Source organism: Canis lupus, chromosome 13 (assembly GCF_048164855.1).
Source record: "Canis lupus baileyi chromosome 13, mCanLup2.hap1, whole genome shotgun sequence".
Taxonomy (NCBI): Eukaryota; Metazoa; Chordata; class Mammalia; order Carnivora; family Canidae; genus Canis; species Canis lupus.
The window spans coordinates 51764977-51787179 of record NC_132850.1 but is presented as its reverse complement, the minus strand read 5'-3'; the positions used below and the strand labels follow the sequence as shown (position 1 = coordinate 51787179).

Below are 22203 nucleotides of genomic sequence, written 5' to 3'. Positions count from 1 at the left end.
CAGGGAGCCCCAGGCGGGACTCGATCCCGGGACCTGGCATCACGCCCTGGGCCAAAGGCAGACGCTCAACCACAAGCCACCGGCGCCCCGCGGATATGGGTCTTCTGCAGCCCCCTCCCTCCAGCGGTTGCCCCAGGGCTAGTCCATGCAAAGCCTAATCCTGCCATAGACTTAGCACCCTGCGTCAGGGTGCAGGGGTGGGGTGAGGGCGGCTCTGCAGGTCCCCATCCGCAGCTGGACACTCTGCGGGGGTCATCGAGCTCATCTTGAACCTTGACTGTTGCCTTCACATGGAATCAACCCTGACCACCCCTCAATTTGGGACGTCAGGCCTCCTGTGAGGAGATGCGTTTCTTTTCTTTCATGCCACTCCATGCGGTGATGTGTTAGGGCGGCTCTAGGGAACGAATTCATTGGGGGTACCAGCGCACCCCAGGCGGCTGAGAAGACACCAGGTGAAGGCCAAACAGTCTCCCCTTAGAACTAAGAGCTCATTAGCTCGTTTGTGTGAAGTTTTGACACCAAATATCCTTAGAGTTCGTGCTTCAGGTCGCTGTATTGTAAAATACAGAAAGTTTTTATTTCATGGGGTGGGGGGTGTTGAATCCACTCTTGTTGTTACCATCAAAGGAGTCCTGAGTCCAAGCTGGAAGCTCACCTCTGTCCTTTCCCCACAGGGCGGAAACAAGGACGCTGTGACAGCTTCCCCTGGAGGTGACAGTTCAGGGTGTCCTTTGTAACTATTTCACAGTCATCTCCATGTGGTAGCCACGTCATCCTTCTCTCTGATCTTCTTCCCATCCTTCCTTTTACCTTGGCCTTGCCTCATGCAGCTGCATACCCATTTTGTGGGTATGATCCTAAGAATTCTGATGGAAGGAAATCCAACAGTATCCTTTTTTTTTTTAGATTTCATTTATTTATTCATGAGACACAGAGAGAGAGAGAGAGAGGCAGAGACACAGGCAGGGGGAGAAGCAGGCTCCATGCAGGGAGCCCGACATGGGACTCGATCCCGGGACCCCAGATCACGCCCTTGGCTGAAGGCAGACGCTTGACCACTGCACCACCCAGGCGTCCCTCCAACTGTATCTTTAACCTAAAAATGAAAGGGGACACTTAGGTAGCATTTACGCATTTAAGAACTTATTTAATTCTCACAACCAGCTTGCTACTATCCTTTTACAGACAATAAAATTGAGGCCCAGAGAGGCAAACTTGCCAAAAGTCAACAACCACTAAGTAACAGGACTGAGACAGGAACCCACAAAGTCTGGCTCAAGAGCCCTAACATGTAACTGCAGTGCAAACTGCTTCCAAGGTTAGCTACAGACAAAAAGGCCCTACTGGGGCTGGCAGCCACATGCCATCTTCTGCTTCCCAGCGTTCGCCTTCCGTTTGGGACTAACCCACTTGTGACTGAAGCTCCCCCAGAGAACACACCGATCCAGGCAAAGACTCACAGCTCCACCTGTAATTCCTCAGCATCCCCACCACTGAGCTGAAATGGTCAAAGCAAGCCTCAATCGTAACACAGAGGGCAGCATGCCCCAGCTCCTGGCCCTCAGGATGCGCCTTGCCACCTTGCTCCCAGGCTTGCTCTACCATGGAGGCCCTCTTATTCTCTTCCCCAGAGGTGAGGTTGGAAAATTATGTCTACATTCAGGCCCAAAGGCAGGGGGAGGCTGTCAGGAGAAGGGGTTGCTCTTCCGGCCTCCTGCTCCTGGCTCCCTGCTAAGGTCCAGCTCCTTCCCTGGGAATGACCACACACATATCCTACTGGAAAAATCCCCCCCTTTACCCGAGTGGTTGTGGTCCTCTCCCCTCATCTCAACAGGACCTCTACATCCTAATACAACACAATAAATCTGGGATCGCACCCTGAGGCCTGCAGTTCCAGGAGCAAGGGGAGGGAACACCCATTATATCCTCTGCGCTGGAGAGGACAGTCTCTGGTCAGAATAGTCATCCCATCCCCCTATAACTTGTCGACAGACTCATTCTTAGCTCTCTTAGCCATTTCCTCACCGCTCTAATCAAAAAGACATTCCATTAAAGAAGTGAATAAGAAAAAAGGAACTGAATTTAGTGAGTGTGAGAAACATTTGTTTCTTTTGTTTCACACAGTCATTGCAATGTGAAGGCGATGTGACCACAGCTGACTCACAGTGTTAATCAATTAGCCCACAACACGTAGAAGACAAATGTGACAATGACACAGCAGTAGAAGTTCGCACCTGGCTTCCAGGAAGCTGTCCTGAGCCTACAAGCTTTGTTTTATCTGCTCCCCGCTGCCCCAAACATTAGGGCTTTGCAGGCACTGACTTCTGATTCTGTCCCTACAGAGGCTCCAACAGTTAGCTCAAAGCTAGGGCGTGGTGAGTTAGAAAACCATCTCAAATTTATGGACATTTCAGGCCTGAGCAAAGGCCGCATACAGCGTGGAAGCAGAAGGATGGTTTTTGCTTTTGGGACAATCTGCAGCAGGCTTTCTTAAACCGCTGCCTGATGAGAAGGAGATGGAACCCCCACCCCCACCCCCAGGAGAACCCCATTTCTGATTTTGAATTAAACAAAAGTTGTACATTATGTGCCGACAATGAAGTCATCTATGCAAAAAAGAAAACATTTCTGATTCAAAACAGCAACTTACTATAGTGATTATGACAGCGGTTTAGGGTAAAGTTCTTCAAAAGATAAATAAGATCATCTCAAATGTAATTACGTCGAAATATTAAACATTCAAAGCTCAACTTACCAACAGTTCATAGTCTGGACTATTATGAAAGCACTTGAGTCAACCATAGAGTAGCTTCCAGCAGAATCTAGAAAGATGCTTAGAAAATAAAGATTATTGATTTTTTTTCTTTAGTTAAGCAGCAGAAAGAAACCAGTGATTTAGCTTCTTATCTTAAAGATGAGAGGGAAAAGGACATTTGTAACTAAGTTTGAACGAATTTATCAGCCCCAGAAGGGAGGCTTTTTAGGGCTCACATCTGGCATCTGAGTGGCCTGTGCTGTGCACAGAGCTGCGGGGTATTTCTAGTGGCTGACCTGAGCTGAAAGCCACCATGAACCAGACAAGGGCCTTGTCGTCATTTTTAACACCTCCCTTGTGCTTAGCTCCTGGCCGGCTCACTGAAGGTTGGGATATTTCACTTTTTTTTTTTTTTTTTGCAAAATTTTTTCTTTTTTTTTTTAACATCAGAGCTGACTGGTTGCATTAACCATGGTGACCACATTCCTTGTTTTGTTTTGTTTTAAAGATTTTATTTATTTGTTCATGAGAGATACACAGAGAGGCAGAAGGAGAAGCAGGCTCCCTCAGGGATCCCAATGTGGGACTCGATCCCAGGACCCTGGGATCATGACCTGAGCTGAAGGCAGACTCTCAACCACTGAGCCTCCCAGGTGCCCCAGTGAACACACTCCTGCTCAGTCTCCCCAGTGGTGGGGAAAGTCTGGTGTTTGTAGCAGCAGCTCTTATTTGTGTGCTTTCTCTCTCTTTTTGGTTTTTGTTTATTTTATTGCTAACGAAATTCCTCCTAATGTTCTGACTGGCTGTGTTTTGGCTAATCTACCAAGCTAAAACCCAGGAGGCCTGGGGTGAAACTTAATCCCCCTCTTATATAGTCTGCTGGATTTAGGCCCGTCCTTTAATGTCCTCTGTACCTCACTTCCTCATTTGTAATGTAGAATTGATGAACCAAACAATCTTGAATTTGATGAGATCTTAGATGCCTTTTAGTATAGCAAAAATAGGGACACCTGGGTGGCTCAGTGGTTGAGCGTTTGCCTTGGGCTCAGGGTGTGATCCTGGAGTCCAGGATCAAGTCCTGCATCGGGTTCCCTGCATGGAGCCTACTTCTCCCTCTGCCTATGTGTCTGCCTCTCTCTCTCTCTGTCTCTCATGAATGAATAAATAAATAAATCTTTAAAAAAAATTTTTTTAAAGTATAGCAAAAATATTTCCTTTCTCTTTTTTTCAGATGAAGACATGGAAGATTAGGGAAGCTTAATGAATTGCCTAGAACTACTACTCCATAGGATTGAGAATAAAAATAAGGTAATAAGCAAAGGATATAGTAACTTACTGAATACTCCAAATTCACAGTTGTCTTTGGCAAAATACTGAGGTAGATAAAGACTGTTTTCTTGCCTTTCAGCTCCCTACATCTCTCTGGGTACCAATCTTTGGAGCCATTGTCTGCCAAGAGGGACTGGTAATGCAATCATAGCCCGTCTACTGTAGGTTTTGCTATTACGCTTAAGGACAGTGTTTGTATACCTCAGAAAATAGACTACAGAAAGTACTGGTAATTAAGTAAGCTTTAGAAATATGAAGGTAGCACGCTAGTAGCTTCTCAGTGTTAGCCTTTTGCTACTACTACAGAATCTTGAACATAAAAAATTAGTGCACAATGGAGGAAGATGGACAAGATGTTGGCAGTTTATTTTTTTATTTTATTTTATTTTTTTTGTTGTTGGCAGTTTAGAAGACAATCTCTGAGGTAAACATCATTCTCTGTTCTTCCTTCCTAAACTTGATCATTTGGAAGGTCACCCAATAGGAAACAAAGTTAACTTAGTGAATAAAATGTGATTACTTTTCAGATACCTTCATTTCAATATATTTTGGCTATTTTAATGCAAAAATGTTGACCTAAATTCTTTTTTTGTTGTTGTTTTTCTTTTTTGTTTTAATAGATAATGCCTCTGCTTATCTATTTATTTATTTTAAGTAATCTCTATGCCCAATGTGGGGCTCGAACTCACAACCCAAAGATCAAACATCGTGCACTCCACTCTGAGCCAGCCAGACACCCCAAAAAATGTTCAACTAAATTCTTCTTCTTCTTCTTCTTTTTTTTAAGATTTTATTTTTTTATTATTATTATTATTTTTTTAGATTTTATTTGTTTATTCATGAGCGACACACACAGAGAGAGGCAGAGACACAGGCAGAGGGAGAAGCAGGCTCCATGTAGGGAGCCCGATGTGGGACTTGATCCGGGTACTCCAGGATCATGCCCTGAACCAAAGAGAGACACTCAACCGCTGAGCCACCCAGGCATCCCTCAACTATACTTAAAGCAGATCTAGAACTACATCTTGGTTCAGAGCTATAAACAAGAGCCCAGCGTCAGGGGTTCATGCTTGACTTGGACCAACAGCATTAGAGTCATGGGGAAACTTTTTTAAGATGAAGATTTTCTAGGTGAATATTTTGAATCAATTGAAGTAGAGTGGGGCCTGGGCATGCGTATTATTTTACATTTCCAGATGTTTGTTAGTATCTATCGGTGGGATGCGTCAGCCATATGCCCAGGTACTCTCTGAGAGGTACTCTGTTGTTTCAGATCTGTAGAGGGGACAGTTCAGTACAGTTCAGTGCAAGTCAGAATCCTGGCAGGGAATAGATGGCACACTCAAACTGGGTAATTTGAAGAAAGTTCAACAAAGAGGAGAATTACAAAGGCATGGGTAGGGTGTAGGGAAATCCACAAGGGATGGTATAGCACCCTGAGACTAGCAACATAGGGATCACTACCACTCTAGGCCTAAAAAGCCAAAGATCAAACATCGTGCACTCCGCTCTGAGCCAGCCAGACACCCCAAAAAATGTTCAACTAAATTCTTCTTCTTTTTTTTTTTTTAAGATTTTATTTGTTTATTCATGAGAGACACACACAGAGAGAGGCAGAGACACAGGCAGAGGGAGAAGCAGGCTCCATGTAGGGAGCCCGATGTGGGACTCGATCCAGGTACTCCAGGATCAAGCCCTGAACCAAAGGCGTGGTTATTGAAACAGACGGTAGCCATATGGAGAGGACCACCAGACAGACAGAATTTGTGGTCCTGTAAAAGGATGCAGCCATTGTATGTCATTGTTCATAGCAGCGTTATTTACAATAGCCAAAAAGTGGAAACAATCCAAATGTCCATCAACAGAAGAATGGATAAACAAAATATGGTATGCTGTGAAATACTGTTCAGCCTTCAAAAAATAAAATAAAATTCTGACACAGCTACAACGTGGATCATGCTTGAACACATTTTGCTAAGTGACACAAGCCACACACAAAAGGACAAATATTGTATGATTTCCCCCTATACGAGGTTCCTAGAATAGGCAAATTCATGGACACAGAAAGTAGAATAGAGGTTTCAAAGAGCTAAGGGGAAGGAGTAATAGTTGTTAAATGGGTATGGAATTTCTGTTTGGGATGATGAAACAATTCTTGAAATGGATTAGTAGTGATGACTGCACTTAACACCACTGAATTGTACACCTAAGAATGGTTAAATTGGTAAATGCTATGTTATGTGTATTTTACAACAATTTTTTAAAGTGCAGATAGGAAAAAAGAAAAAAAAAAAAACAGGATGCAGCCAACCCACAGCTATTCCTCAGGGATCAGGTCCAGTTTCTTTGTTCTTCCAACCCCCCAATCCTTACTGGTTGGACCCAACCGGAATGCACAGAGCAAGGGGACCCACTGATGTAGTTCGTGAAGATCAGCCATGCAGGGCACAAAACAGGATGGAGAAGAGAAGATCTGAAGAGACAAAAGACAGCTGGATAGCGTGGGTCCCATCCCTCAGTCATCTGCTCTCTAGGGGAAGCATCAAACCTACCACCAGAACAACATCAAAAAAAAAGCCTTGGAATGAGAAAAGCTAGTGGCAGGTGTTTTCCCCTTGCCCAGAAACAACCATACACAACCAGTAAACACAGCGGTATGTTTTCAAATTAACCCAGATAATTTTTGTTTAAATGCCGTGCTATTCACATCCTCTGATCTAGAAATCCCACTTCCAGGAAACTACCTTATGGAAATAATCAGGAACACAGAGTAAATTACACACGAGGAAAAAAAAAAATTACAAACGAGGAGATTTACTGAAACAGTATTTATAATCACAAAAGAGAAACAACGAAACATCTCACATGCACAATATATTAAGTGGGAAAGCAGGCAGCAGCCTGAGTATACGTGTGATGCCGATTGTGGAAGAGGCTGTAAACTATGTTAACACGTTAGAGAGGTTACCTTTGAATGATTGGATTAAGAATGATTTTTTCCCCCTTTTCAAGCTTTTCTATTTTTCAGCATTTCTGTGTTGTTGAATGTGATTTACTTTGATAACCAAGAAAAAACAACACATGTTATTTTTTTAAAGCCTCATGTCTGCCTCACAGATAAATATTCCCAATACGGTGACCTACAGAGTCTTCTCTGCCATCCTCTGTAAAAGGCATTGATTACCTGCTGGCTGCCTATTAATTTGAAGGGAAGCAGCCAGGGGAGGGCAGCCACCTCCTCCAAAATAGACAGCGTGTGTGGCTGAGGGTGCAGCTTCCTTTGATGAAATATTGCTAAATGATGAAATTCTATCTCCTGCAAGAAATTATTTCTGCTGGCTGTGCAAACGTCAGGCTGGAGCCTGCCCTTGGAGAGGCGGCTGTATTACTATGTATTTGTAAAATCAGCAGAGCCTATGCATGAACGGTCACAGTGGTTGATTTTACAAGCTACTCACGACGGGCATCTGCACAGAGAAAGCCATAGCTCAGAGAAGATTTAACCTATTGCGATTCCTTCTGATTTCCTGCTTTGCCATTTTCAAAGGGTGTCGTTTTACCCAAGAGAAAATGCTCTTCGGTAAAATGACTATAGAGGCGCATGAGACTACAATATATTAACCTAAACTTGGTACAATCTGGCCTTTTCTACGTTCTTTAACCACTTCTCTGCCTTGTACCACCCACACTCTGGGGTAATGACTGGCTCATCAGCAATGCCAGCTGTGTGCAGGAATGTGTGTTTCCAGATAGAATTGAGTGCTGCTTAGGATTCAGCTTTGGAAGGCCTGCTCCATGGATGCTCAGCACAGTTTTCTGCAAGACTTCAAGGGTCCTTCCCAGGAAAAGGGGACACTGACACAGGCCAGGGACCCTGCTGGGTCTGCTCGGTGCTGGGCCTCTGCACTTCAGATGACCTATTGGCCATAATGGCCAGGTCAGTATTGGTGGCAGTGGAGCAACTCTGTGCTGCTGGCTTGATACCAAGTCATTCATCAAGTCAGCTCATGGTAAGAGTTTTTAACCCACACAGACTGTGCTTTATTCAGACTGCGACTTGGTGAAGTCCCCCAAATTTTTATCCTATCTGCCCTCCCCCAAGTATCATTTGCTGTTAACTTTACCTTTCAAATCACCCTCTGGGGTTGTGATGTTTTAACTGGGGAAATTAACTTTGCCATCAGTGAAACCAATAAAACAATATAAAAAATTATAGAAGTGCTTCCATGTTTAAAAAATTAGAATGCAAGGGCAGCCCCGGTGGCTTAGCAGTTTAGCATCACCTTCAGCCCAGGGCGTGATCCTAGAGACCTGGGATTGAGTCCCCACGTCGGTCTCCCTGCATTGAGCCTGCTTCTCCCTCTCTCTCTCTCTCTCTCTCTCTCTCTGTGTGTGTGTCTAATAAATAATCTTTAAAAAATTAGAATGCAAGAACAAATCATTCTTAATTGAATGGTTTGAGAGAAATCATTCTTAATTAGGGTAGACACGACAAAAACTTATGAAGCCTTTTCAAATGTTGATTGGATCACATCCCCAGAGACTAACCTGGTAGGTCCTGGGTGGAGAAGGCACACAGGCATACTGAAAATGCTTCACTTAAGAGAGACTGCATTAGAAGAATTACTGGAAGAAATGAGGCAGTTCTAACAGCATTTATTGTCAGTAGAGTATTTTCTGAACGACGGTATATTATTTTCTTTTATATTTGGTTACATCTAGACAAGAAGATGTTTACCCCCTGCTTATTCTTGCCCCAGACTCCTGATTTAAGATTTGCATGAGATCTGAGGAGACATCTTACCTGGAAGTGGAAGGAGTCTCTTCTGTTAATAATGTCTTTCCTAACTGAGCAGTTCATTTTCCCTACAATTCTCCAAGTTAGGCTGAGTTCCTGATCTCAAGCCAGAGCAAGAGGGAATTCATATTTGTTAATGACTATTATGGCATTATTTCTAGAGAAAAATTAAGTGTGAGCATAAATAACTTGGCCAAGGGTACAAAGGATGTAGGCAGACAATCTGCCCAGAGATGCAGAACATAATAGTGTGGATGCATCTGACTCTAACTACTCATCTGTTCACAGAGAGGAAGATAGAATGTTGTTGTTGTTTTTTTATCAGCATTGGGTGAGAACATAATTCTTTATCCCCTCCCCCTTCCATCTCACATAAATGCAACACAGAATTGAGGTTACCAAAACAGTATCAGACAAGGCTAGAAAGGGAGGCAAGGCCGCCTGGGTTTTTTTGACATATGACCAGAGTTCTGAAAAAGTTGTCAAACTACCATGTCAGGTAGTAAACGTTCAGTTAACACAAGGGAAAGTGTTGCAATCAAAGGATCATTTCTTTATTAGCTTAGACATACAGAGTGGTAATTGTATGTTACTATTACTTCATGGCCAATGATTCCATCTCTCTGGGTTGAGCCCTCAGAGAAGGTCTTGATAGCACCTGCTGGGAAGGAAAGGACTCAGATTCATTTTCAAGGAAAGGACACAGATTCATTTTCAAGCGGCAGTGCTTTCAAAACAATGATGCTTTGTGGGCTCTCTGCAGATACAAAGTGATTCATACAGACGAAGTTGGTGACTTCCACCCCCAGAAAGAGATATTACCAACTTGAATGAACCCTTCAAAACTTCCCAGGTGGTTTAGGATTTCTGTCCCCTATCTTATTAGGGATAGGTTAGAAGGCCAGACTTCCAAACAATGTCTGGGATGAAATAATCGTAACGGCTGGACAAGAAACTCCCTTGAAGACGAGATCAACGGAGACTGATTTTGCAAGTGAAGCTACCCCGTGGCTCTGATTCTCAGGACTTCCCTCTAAACTTGCCCCTGTTATCTGGGAGTTTATGTCCAGAGCTTTGCAGCATCTGTCCTAGATCTTTCCAGAAAAAGGATTGCTAGGCAGGAGCAGAATGATCACATCATTCACACTTGAGCTCCATGCGATGAGCACATTTGTTTGTCCTCATTAAGTGCAGAGTAGCAGGCGCTCCCCGACAAGCAGAGGCACAGAGGCAGCGAGCTGGGGCAGGGCCAGGGAGCCAGGCCCTGGGCGCTGCCTGCAGCCTGGGGAGGTTACCGCTTCTCTGAGCGCTCGGGGAACTTGTCAAGAAGAAGAAGAGGCATTCAGGCAGGTGTTTTCCAGAAGCTCCCGAGGTCCCAAGGAAATGCCCAAGACCACCCCAAGGGTCTGGAGGAAAGCCAAACAGCGTCTATACTCACAGGTCCTTGGTCCCATTTCAAACTTGGAGCCTTCATGCATATATATATCGAGGTGTAAGCAAGATTGATTTTAAAGGTGTAAAAACCACGAGACTATCTAGCCTTCACGTTCTTTGCTTACAAAAAGGCAAAGCGAGGAGCCTGTTCGTCTCTTTTCATGGTCAAACACGATGGGGGCTGGAGCAGGGATTCTGGAGCCAGCTCGCCTGGGTTCGACCCTCTCTGCTTCGGTCCAGAGCTGCGTGACCTTCGGCAAGTTTCTCACCTTCCCTTTGACTCAGTTTCCTCCTCTGTAGCATGAGTGCAATGGCAGGCCTTGCTGCGTAGGATTCTGGCGAGGACTGGATGCGGCAATAATCGATAGGAAAGCCTCGGCAGCGCGCCGGGCACACAAACCAGTGTTTCCCACTATGATCGCCCATAAAGCCACGAAGGGAAATGCAGCGGAGCTCACTCACTCCACGTGAAGGTGCTCGGGGGCATAATTGGATTTGCTGAAAGTGGCTGTTTATTATTATTTTTTAAATATTTTATTTATTAATGAGAGATACAGAGAGAGAGGCAGAGACACAGGCGGAGGGAGAAGCAGGCTCCTTGCCAGGAGCCCGACGCGGGACTCGATCCCGGGACCCCAGGATCACGCCCTGGGCCGCAGGCAGCGCTAACCGCTGAGCCACCCGGGATCCCCTGAAAGTGCCTGTTTAAACGGTACTGTTCGTTTCTGATTCACATTTGGGAAGAAGAGCAGAACAGAAGGTGATAGACGCCTTTACGGGGGAGCCTGGCAGGCCAGGCATGCGCCGGGGAGTTACCCACCGGGAAGGGGGCGGCCCCGCCCCGCCCCCCCCCCCACTGCCTCCCTGGGGTTCCGCGAGGCCCTCCCCCCCTCCTCCTCCCCCCTCGGGGCTGCAGCCACCGCCTGGGCCCAGGCAGCCAGGACTCAGCGCAGAGCTCCCAGCTCCTGCGGTCCCCGGGGGGGCCCCCAGGCCGCCCGCCCCCCGACCCCCCCCACGGGGTCGCGCGTGAATCCGGGGCATCGCCGCCTGCTGTGCCCACCGTGGCCTCCGTTGCTGCTGTCCCCTGTACAAGGGCTGGAGCAGAAGTGACCCCAGAAGTTCCTTACATAAGGCTCATTTTTCTAGCCCTGCTGGCTCGCATCTCTCTGGGGAGTGGGCTCCCGTGGTCAGCCCTGCCTCTAATCCAGGGAGCTCGGGGTGACAGACCCCCAGGGATCACCACATTTAAGATGCAGAATTTAAGATCGCAGAATGTATCATTAAGAAAGGAATACCTACTAATTAAAGTCTAACACAAGCTTTTAAAAAAAAATGTTTGAAAATACTCCTTCGGACTTACTAAACCGATTTTTTAAAATCACACCTCACTGTTACAGAAATATGTATATACATAAGAAGGAAAATATCAGGGTAGGGTATTCCTAAAACTTTGACATGCCTAGTCTGAGCCTTCCGAATCACTTTTTTTTTAAGACCTTCGGTCAAAATATCCGTGTCCCTTCGGGTGGTGTCATTCCCTGTGTTGTCAGAGGCAATGGGTATGTAGAATGTCAATGTCAAATCATAGTGTAAATTTCTGAAGACATTGGAGATGGCCTGGGGACTCAGCACAGGTGGTGACAACCATGCCACATCTCAACTGAAATGCTCTACATACAGCTAGGACAGGTTTGTGCCTGAACCAGAAATGACAACTCTTTCATGACTGCCACCAGACCAGCAGCAACTGTGAGATGCGTCCCAAATGAAAGAGCATTCACATGTGGAAAAAAAAAAATGTGTATCTTAGAATCCATGAATTGGTAATAAAGGTTTACACTTGTTTTTTAAGAGGATGGGTTTAATCCTCAGATGACTTTTTAAAGATTGTTGAAAAATGGTACCTCATCCTGTTAGTCAGAAGATAAGCAGCAAAGGTGTGGCCTTTTCCAAGAACTTGACAATTCCTCCCATCAGGGTATGCTGGAGGATCGGAAGTTTCCAGAGACAAGAGCCAGCCTCCGGAGAGGACAGCTGCTCCTGCGGTGTGTTTTACATTCTCCCAAAGTGTTGTCCCCTTGAATGAGTCATTTATTTGTGTGATGGCATTGTTATTCTCTGTTAAAATACAAATGCCCTTAAAAAGGTCATTCAGTGTCACTGGCTGATTAATGATTTCTCCCTTTCAGATTGGATTTTGCCAGAGGTTTATTTAAAGGAGCCAAACTTTTAAACTACAACATATTTTAAAGTAATCTTTATGCCCAAAATGGGTCTCAAACTCATGACCCCAAGATCAAGAGTCGTATGCTATACCAGCTGAACCAGCCAGGTGCCCCTCTAAAGGAGCCAACCTTTTAAAAAGAAGAATCTCTGAATGTTTCAATAGCATAAAGCTTAGATCAGAAAGGACCACATATTGTATGATTCCATTTACATAAAAATGTCCAAAATGGGCAAATATCTAGAGAAAAGAAAGTAGATTAGTAGTTGCCAGGGGCTGAGGGGAGGAGGATGGGAGTGACTGGTATTGGGTCCAGGGTTTCTTTTTGGAGAAGCAAAACTGTTCTAAAATTAGATTGTGGTGACAGTTGCACAAGCCTGTGCATATACTAAAAACATTGAGTTGTGTACTCTAAGTGGGTGAATTGTATGATATGTGAATTATATCTCAACAAGGGGAGTTTTTTTTTTAAATAAAACACTTGTCAGAGTGTGTTGTGTGTGTATGAAATAGCCCAACCAGAAATTCTTTTACACTTATCCCCATGATATTTATTTAATAAAAATTTTGCATTATTTTGTTCAAAGCAACCCAACAGACTCAACAAAGGAGAATGCTAGGGGCTGTAGCAAAGAAGAGCTGATCTCTTCTCAGAGGAACCCATAGTCAAGGAGGGGAAGGAGGGAGATAGATGCATAAATAACTCTGGGGGGCAGGGGAAATATTCTGAGAGGACTTGAGGATATTCCTTGGTGAATTCAGGATCTCGCCTGGCCTCAAAGGGATTGGACTTTGATAGATAGGTATGGGGGGATGGGATGGGGGCACAGGTGGAGAAGTGTCTTAGATCCTCTGCAAGCTGAGAGAGGATCTACCTCTCTCAAGAAGCCCAAGTGCAGGTGAGTTTATTGGTCCAAACCATTGAGAGCTTCTCCAGGAAGAGCTGAGGAATCGATGAGCCATGGAGTGAGGGTAGATGGAGTCGAGCAAGAGAAGGTTCTGGGACTGAGGGGGAGAATGTTGTCAACAATGAGAAAGGAGCAGGAGCATTGAGCAGGGTCACTCAGCCGGCTGCTGGTACAGGTTCTGTTCTTGAATTCAGTCTTCCTAGCTTTCAGCCCTGTCATCCCTCCCCTGGAATGACTGTCATAACACGTTCTGTGCTACTCCTGGCACTGGCCACCAGTGGTCTTGCAAGACTGTAGCCTAGTGAACAAACACCAGCTTTGTTCAACCTCTCATCACAGGATCCGAAGCACTCATATTCCAGTAACATCCGTTCCTGCCCCTCATACCCCTGTTCCCTAAGGGGCATGGTGCTGACCCCTGTCTGCCCGTTCTGGAACCTTAACAGCAACCAGCAGGTGGATTTATGAAGGACAGCTTTCTTCCTTTAACCAAACCCCTAGATTGTCTTTTAATTTGGGAACTTATAAAAAAAATAAATAAATTGAGATTGATTGAATCCCTACTCTATAGAGTTAACCAAATAGTTGACCCAATCAAAATTTATATATATAGGGACGCGTGGGTGGCTCAGCGGTTGAGAGTCTGTCCTCGGCTCAGGGCGTGATCCTGGAGACTCGGGATCGAGTCCGGTATCGGGCTCCCTGGATGGAGCCTGCTTCTCCCTCTGCCTGTGTCTCTGCCTCTCTCTCTCTTTCTCTGTGTCTCTCATGAATAAATAAATAAAATCTTTAAAAAGTTATATATATAAAAATACATAGAACAGTTCTGGTGTTAACTTTTATTCCTTCCTCACTGAGCATTTAATGTGATTCTTAACCAGATTTCACTGAGGTCACCATATCTGTGTTGGCCGGTCAGGAGCTTTTCCTTTTCTGTCCCTGGATATTTTTATTAAGTAATTCCCTACTTGGCTTCGTGCTTTTCCTCATCCATGCTTGTCATCATCATAATGGTTATTTCCTTGCATGAAGGCTTTTCGGTTTCTTTCTCCAGCTGCAGTGGCCCAAAGTGCTCCTTTTAAGAAGAGAATCTTCGTCCCCTGTGTTTCTGTCAGAGGCCAGCTATGAACGCATGCAGAGCAGAAGGCAAGTGTTTGCTCCACCAGGGCCTGCGGTGGCCACCTGTTATCCGGGAAATTCTCCCCCGCCCCTCCTCTCAATTGATTCTTTGCTCTGTGTCGAGCTGTTCCTGTGAGCTCTCAGAGAAGTAAAGAGGATGTTTATAACTTCTTGTTTTAGTATTAACTCAAAAAAAAATCTCTATCCGGCTCAGAAGTCATTGGCTGATACAAACACCCTGGTTTTGCTGTTCACCCTTCTCTGTGTAGTCGCTGCTGGGCCTCTGCTATGGCTGTAAGCTTGCATGCACGTACAGACACAGGCACACATGCCACTTGGGCTGAGGGGGTCACAGCATTTAAAGGAAAGGCTGGGAGGTCTTGGGAAGCCTCACCTGGCCTCTCATCTGCATTCTCCTTAGTCCTGACTTTGCATCTGAATGGTTCCTTCCTTGATCAATAGATGCATGCTAATAGAATACTAAAGCCATAGTTGTCTAATTAATTCAAGCAATAAATATTTCTTTCCATCTGTAAGGCCGTGGTGTGGATAACCAAAAATTGGCATATTTACTTTTATTAAAGAAAAGTATAAAAATATCTTGCTTTTTAAGTCCATAATATCACTCATTGCAGATTCCTTTCGTTCAAAATATTTGAATAGATTGGCCAATTCTCACTATGTGATATTTTAAACTGTTTACCAAATTGGAAGAAGTCCAAACCAGAAGCTTTTAAAAAATACATTCTTTGTAAACCAGGAAAAGATCCTAAACTCTGAGAGAATCCCAGATGTTTGACCATTTGATCTGAACTGTGATGATAAAACCCTCTTGCTACTCATTTGTCAGATCAAATGACTTCTTTATTGCGACTGTTAATTGCACAAGAGCAGCCTTGGCTAATTCCATAATTAACATTAATTTTCCCATAAACACCAGTAGAGGAAAAATCTGAATTACTAAGAATGGGCATGCTCTTTGCTCTCGCATGCTTATTTCTACCAACCTCTTCAGTCTTCAGCTCTATATTCCCAACAAATATACAAATACTGCCCCCCCCCCCTTTTTTTTGCTTCTAGGCCAGTTTACGAAGAGCATTGTTACTTAAAATTATTTTATTGGCAGTTATATCTCAAATGATTATAAACCTGAAGTCTTCCAAGCAAAGGAAATATTTAAAAAAAAATTTTTTTTAGGTTTAAATAGTTTCCTCGCGCAGCCCAGGTGGCTTAGCAGTTTAGTGCCTGCCTTCGGCCCAGGGCGTGATCCTGGAGATCCAGGATCGAGTCCCACGTCGGGCTCCCTGCATGGAGCCTGCTTCTCCCTCTGCCTGTGTCTCTGCCTCTCTCTCTCTCTCTCTCTCTCAAGAATAAATAAATAAAATCTTTAAAAAAAAAAAGTTTTCTCCCCTTTTTAAAGGCCAACTATTTTGTGTTCACATTTGGTAAATTATTCATTCAACAAATATTCATATGCTATTAACTACTGAAAAGATAAGTGGCAGAAGCAGTTAATGGTGAATAAGCAAAAGGAAAATGCATAATTAAATTTGTGATAAATGTTATAAATGAAAAGATGCAGTGGGATATTACCGGTGTGTGCATGGAGGTGCGTGTTTGTGTGTGTGTAGTTAGGTAGAGAGAGGCCTCTTGGGAGAGGTCACACTTAAGCCAAGGCCTAAAAACAGGCAGTAGACAAGCAAAGAGAAGGGGAGCAGGGCCCCAACTAGGAGGAACAGTAAGTACAAGGCCTCAAGGGAGAAAAGATGTTGGTATATTCAGTTGGAGAAAGGATTTCAGTGTGGCCAAGATGTGCAGAGCAAGGGTACAGGTGGGACAAAATAGGAAAAGGGGAAGAGGCCAGAGCATGTAGGCCAGGAAAGAAGTTTAGATTTTATGGGGAAGCACAATCTGTTTGAGGTTGTCAAACAGTGGTGGATCAGGATGCAACTCATATTTAAAAATAACCCTGGCTATCTTTTGCTGGGAACAGGGAAGTCAGACCGCTACTGCAATGATCTGGGGAAGAGTAGAGAATGGCTTACAGCTGGACAGAAACTGTTGGAAGATGAAAAATATTCAAGGAAATAGAAAAGGCAAGATTTATGGAAAGTAAGAGAAAAGAAAGAGGGAGGAACCCAGTATGACAGGGCCTTTTGGATTTAGCAGCTGGATAGAAGACGGTACCATTCAATAAGATGGAAGACAACTCATGATGGGAATGATCTGGGGTAGGGATTGGGTTGGATCAAGAGTTTTGCTAAGGGGACATTGACTTTGAGGTACCTGTTAGGAAAGTTCTGCATTCTTAAGGACGGTCATGCTTTAAGATGCTCCGGTGATTATTTCCATCACCGTCTTCAAACCTCAGTTAAGCTGGGGAAATGGCAGAGGCAGTTTGATAAGTCAACTGAATATATGGTGTATAGGAGCTTAAAGGAGAGGCTTGGGGAGGTATTTAAAAGCATGGGTGTATAATGAACTGCCCTGGGAAGAGGATATTTGAGAGAAGAAATTAGGCCTCAAGATTGAACCTCGACAACTCCAACATTTAAAGATGGTGTCGAGGAAGACAAGTCAGCAAAGAAGCCCAAGGCGTGGTTGAAGAAGTAGGAGGGGTGCTAGAAGCGTGTAGAGTCAGGCGGGCAGGAGAGTGATTTCCATAGATGGAAGTGATCCCTCATGTCAGGAGGACAAATTTCAATAGCACAGCAGAAGCTAAAGCCATATGGAAGCTCGGAAGGACCCAAAGGTCGTGGTGGTTTTAAATGCCTGTTTAGTCCAACTGTATAAAGTTTTTGTTTACAAACTAAAATCCCACTGATGGTGCACATCCAAAAGTCAAGCAAAATGTCAAATGTCCTGCAGGATCCTTCGTTCCTGGAAAGAAAGGGAAATAACAAAGCTTATGCAGAACTTGTCACATAAAAGATTTGGCAATGTGTATAGTAAATTTCAGTAAACAAATCAAAGGACAGGGTTTTGTTGTTGTTGTTGTTATTCAAGTGGGTGGATTTATTTACTATTAAATAGTCCTCCATAAAATGTATGTACACTACGAGTGCAACTATATTTGAACCGTGCATGTGAGAGGTAACAGGCAAAAATGAAGTTTTGTTAGTTATGATGTTGACATGATTTCAGAAAATAATATTTATATTGCTACTATATCATCTTTTTCTAAAAGAAGGAAGACAATTTTTCTCCCATGACACGAAAAGTAAGGAACTGAGGTTTCTACAGTTTCTGCTCAACAGGTGTACATTTTTTGGCTGGCAGACACTTTCCAGACCAGGCAGGTAAGAAACGACCCCAGACCACGCAGTGAGGCGGTGTGGGAGGAACTCTAACAGGTCTCCCTCATCGGTGTGCATATTGCTTTTTCCATTGTTCCTTTGGTATTACAAAACGACCAACCCCTAAAACTCTAAAATCTACTTTTCATCTTATTCCCTAACTTCTTATTTGTGACAAGACTGCAGTTGGCTCTCAAAGCACCATTGTTTATCTGCGTAATTTCCCATTTTGATTTGTACACCTAAACATGATTCTGGGGGTTTGTTTCTCCGGATGGTCGGAGGGGCTGGACCACCATGGCTTCCCTGGCTGCCGTCCAGGCCCCAGCTGTACTGACTGCAGGCAGAAATCAAGGATGGGGACAGGGTAGGGGCCGGGGAAGCAGTTGCCTTAATGTTATTAGCTAATACTTTGCTACTTAATTATTGGCATCTTCCCACCATGAACCACTAGAAAGAATCTTGACTTAGTTCCTGAGGTCAAAGGTGGGGCTGGGCAAGAGAAGCAAGAAGCAAAAGCAATATGGATTGATCTTCACCAGCCTCTCAGCCCGGTGCTTGCTGAGGTCAATCTTAGCATCAGTCTTTACTTACTAAGCGTTTATGGAGTGCTTTGGCTGGTCACCGTGTTTGCTGCTGCCCAGATTCTTTAAAGCACCTCACCGTGATGATCAATTATGAGAGGCAAAACAATATCGGGATGTGTGTCCTTTTGAAATGCAAATAGCTCTGAGAAAAGTAATAAAAATTGCCACTGCTTTTGTAAAAATCAGAGAACTCAGACCCTGCTCCTCTGAGCCCCATTTAACACCTTTTGCACACTCTACCCACTCAATTAGAGGAAACTGGTGAGATGAAAGGCATAGAGCTTGCAGATTAAAATATATCTCAAGAACCCTTTCCATGTTCCAAGGTAGAAATTATTCATAGAATTATAGATGAACAAATCTCTCTCTTTCAAATTAAAAAAAAAACTGTCTAGAATACTTTAAAAAAAAAACTACGAATTATTATTTCTTCTTCCTCAGTTTAAATGTTTTATTTTAGGATCAGCTCCTTCTTGTCTCAGTTACTGTGACATCTGTATATATTTGAAAGAATATAACCAAATATCAGGCAGTGGTGATGTTATTTGAAAGATTGATCATTTACTCGCATGGAGAAAAGACAAATTTTTTAAATGGCCCATTCAAAACGTATATAAACATCTTTAAGGAGCTGCTCCAAGATGACATTACACATTTTCTTTTGGAATAATCTGATTTGGAAGCTCACTCCTCTTCCGTGACTGTTATGTTTATTTTTTGTTTTTTAAAGAGGGAGAGAAGGTGGGTGGAGGGGCAGAGGGAGACAGAGAGAGAGAAACTTAGGCAGGCTCCATACCCAAAGGAGCCCAACTTGGGGCTCAATGCAGGGTTCCACTGGGGGTTTGATCTCACCACCCTGAGATCATGACCTGAGCCAAAATCAAGAGTCAGACATGCAGCTGACTGAGCCACCTACGCACCCCTTTCCATGACATTCTTAATGTTCTCTTTGCACAAAAGATTCTCAGAGGGAGAGTCCACTTTTTAAAAAGGATAACAAGATGCTTCATAAGAGGATAGAATAAAGGCAAAATGGCATGGAATTCAGAGACCTAGATTAAGGCTTTCTGAGCCTCAGTTTCCTCTTCTGTATAATGGGGAATAATAATAGCACCCACCTCCTGGAGTTACTGTGAGCTGTGCAAGGATGGCAGCTGTTATTATAAGGAAGTACATTTGGGATTGGATGCTTATGTGTTTATTTTGCAGGGGGAATATAAACCAAGGGGAGCCCAAAATGATTCAAACCTATAAGGCTGTACATGTATTTTTGAGTCAGTGACAAATTTATACTCAGTATTCTAGTTTATAAGACACGAGAGAAAGTTTAAAGCGTTTGTGGAAAAAGAAATCTTGCTGATGTCTTTGTAAAGGAAACATTCATTTATTCACTCAACAAATAGTTACTGAAACCTCCTATATCCCGAGCATTGTGCTAGGTGCTAGGGGGTGAGCTAAGTAGTTTCTTACCTCACTGAACTTGGATCTAATGGAGAGGAGATTGTGATTGACCAAATAACCACAAATAATTAGTGCAGTCTATAAGAAAAGCTATGAAGAAAAATTCTGACTTTTTTTAAATCTTGGAAAATAGAACAAACATTCGAAAAAATACTTGAGAAGTAGAGTTTTGCCATTTCTCAATCTCATAATGGATAGTTATGATGTTAGTGCTTGGGTTCACTTGTTTGTGTGTGGCGCTCTTTGTTAGGATAAACTGTACCAAATTTGTTTCTCAAATTTTCAAGATTGGATTAAAGCATGGACTCACTAAAACAGAAAACTGATGAATCTCTGAAGCTACAACTTTGTATCATGAACATGATACATTTTGAAGGTGCAAGAAACTCTGGACAAGAAGCCTGGGGAGTGGAGGACTAAGGACTAGTCATGGAGCCCAGAAAGCAAGTCTCTGAGGTGGCCCACTTGTTTGTTTTATTCAAAGAATGTATTCAGGGGCTCCAGGGTGGCTCAGTCAGTTAAGCATCTGTCTTTGGCTCAAGTCATAATCCTGGGGTCCTGGGATGGAGCCCTGCATGGGGCTTCTGGCTGGGCATGGAGCCTGCTTCTCCCTCTCCACCTACCCGCACCCCCCAGCCCCCCACTTATGTGTGCTCTCTCTCTGCTTTCTCTCTTTCTCTAGAAAGAAAGAAAATTATCCAGAAGGTCTCTGAGAAGTATTTTTCAAACAGTAAGTTATGACCCATTCTTGGGTCACAAAATAAATTTGGTGAGTACTCACTGACATTTTTTATTGAAATAGAAAAAATTAAAATAGAAAATGTCAATGTGCACTGTCTGCAGCAGGGCTGAGGTTGTGTTTGGGGATGTATGTGTGCACTAAGTGGCCTCTGGGGCCCAGAGCCTGTTCAGCGGTGGGAATTCCTGAGGAATACCTTTTCTCAGGTTATGGTCTTTTAAAGTTAAAACTGTCTCCCAAGCAAATTGGGTAGGGGCACGAGTTGCAGAGCAGAGCTCCTACCCAAGCCAAAGCCCAAGGATCCATCTTAACTAAAGATGGTGTCTGGATGTGGGGGTTGGCCTGCAAAGGTACAATCTAGAAGGGTCATCCCTTGAAAATGAACGAAACAAAGATCAAGTACTGGACAAGAGCATTACCTTCCTTCTACGGGAAGGAAATATATAGGTCAAAATCTCTGATATTTGGCCATTTTTTTAACCTGCAAAACGCCAACCTCCTCTATTGAAACTAAGAGGTGGGTTGGCTTGGCGTTGGAGAGGTCCCACCTCTCCACTGCCAAGTTGGAGACTCGTTTAGGACTTGACCTGTTAGTGGGAAAGTTGCTGATAACAGAAGAAATGGTGGTGGGATTAAACCAAGGGTTTACATCCATATTTTCTTTGCTAGGTTCTTTGCCCTTGAGCAAACTGCTCTGGGCACCCATCAGCTGTCTGTAATAACTGAGGCCATTGTGTTTTAAACAAGGTATGCTTGGAGGGAGCTTCCGTCTCTTCTTAGCACCTTTATGACTAAGACTGCTTTCCAAATACTGTCAATGTTTTGAGTTATATTTCCCCCATCTGATAAGATACTTCTTTTACTGTGGTTAAAAAATTAATTTATATATAAAAACTCTTTTTTTGGAAGGCTCAAGAGATTGATCATTTTATTTGCAGATTTCATTTCTAACCTCAGATCTTCCCACATGGATTTTGGATGACAGAGAGAATTCTAAAGGAAAGAGGAATGGATAGCTAGTCTTCCATGGAGTCCTTAGGGCATTCCAGAAAGGACTCCTTCAGGATCAACAGGGAGAAGGGCTGAGGGGAGGGGAGTACTTTGTACAGGTTTGGCAAACCGCGGAGTCCTTTTTTGCTGAGAGTTAAGTTGGTAGAGAGGGAGTAAGAGGATAGGCTCTGAGCTGGGGATCCAAATAGATAAATTGTGGGGGAAGAAAGACTAGTTAGCAGTGATGGGAGACACCAACTTTCACCCTGGTGAGGGGCGGGGCTTCTCTGCAAAGGCGGAGAAAGAGTCGAAGTCCAGGGGACCCAGAATGAGGCATAAACTGTCAAGAAAGATGCCAGATCTCCAGGGTAACCATTGATTTCTTCCAAATGACCCACCCTGTAGTTGCAACTTCAGCCTAGGTGTCTGATCTAGAGACTTCGAGTTCTTCCAAAAGCTTTTCTTAGGGCCAAAGGGCTCTTTATTTCATAGGTGGAGAGAAATCTTTCTTTAAAATTCTTACCTAAAACTTCCATGTTGTGGAAAAAGCATGTGCTTAA

At 43.8% G+C, this 22203-nt stretch overlaps 1 long non-coding RNA gene across 1 annotated transcript; it reads left to right on the top strand.

The window, feature by feature from the left end:
- Nucleotides 1-3962: 3962 nt before the first annotated feature.
- LOC140602239 (uncharacterized) lies at nucleotides 3963-4615 on the top strand. Its single transcript, XR_012005215.1, has 2 exons — nucleotides 3963-4066; nucleotides 4167-4615. It is a non-coding gene; the product is annotated as an uncharacterized lncRNA (long non-coding RNA).
- Nucleotides 4616-22203: the final 17588 nt, after the last annotated feature.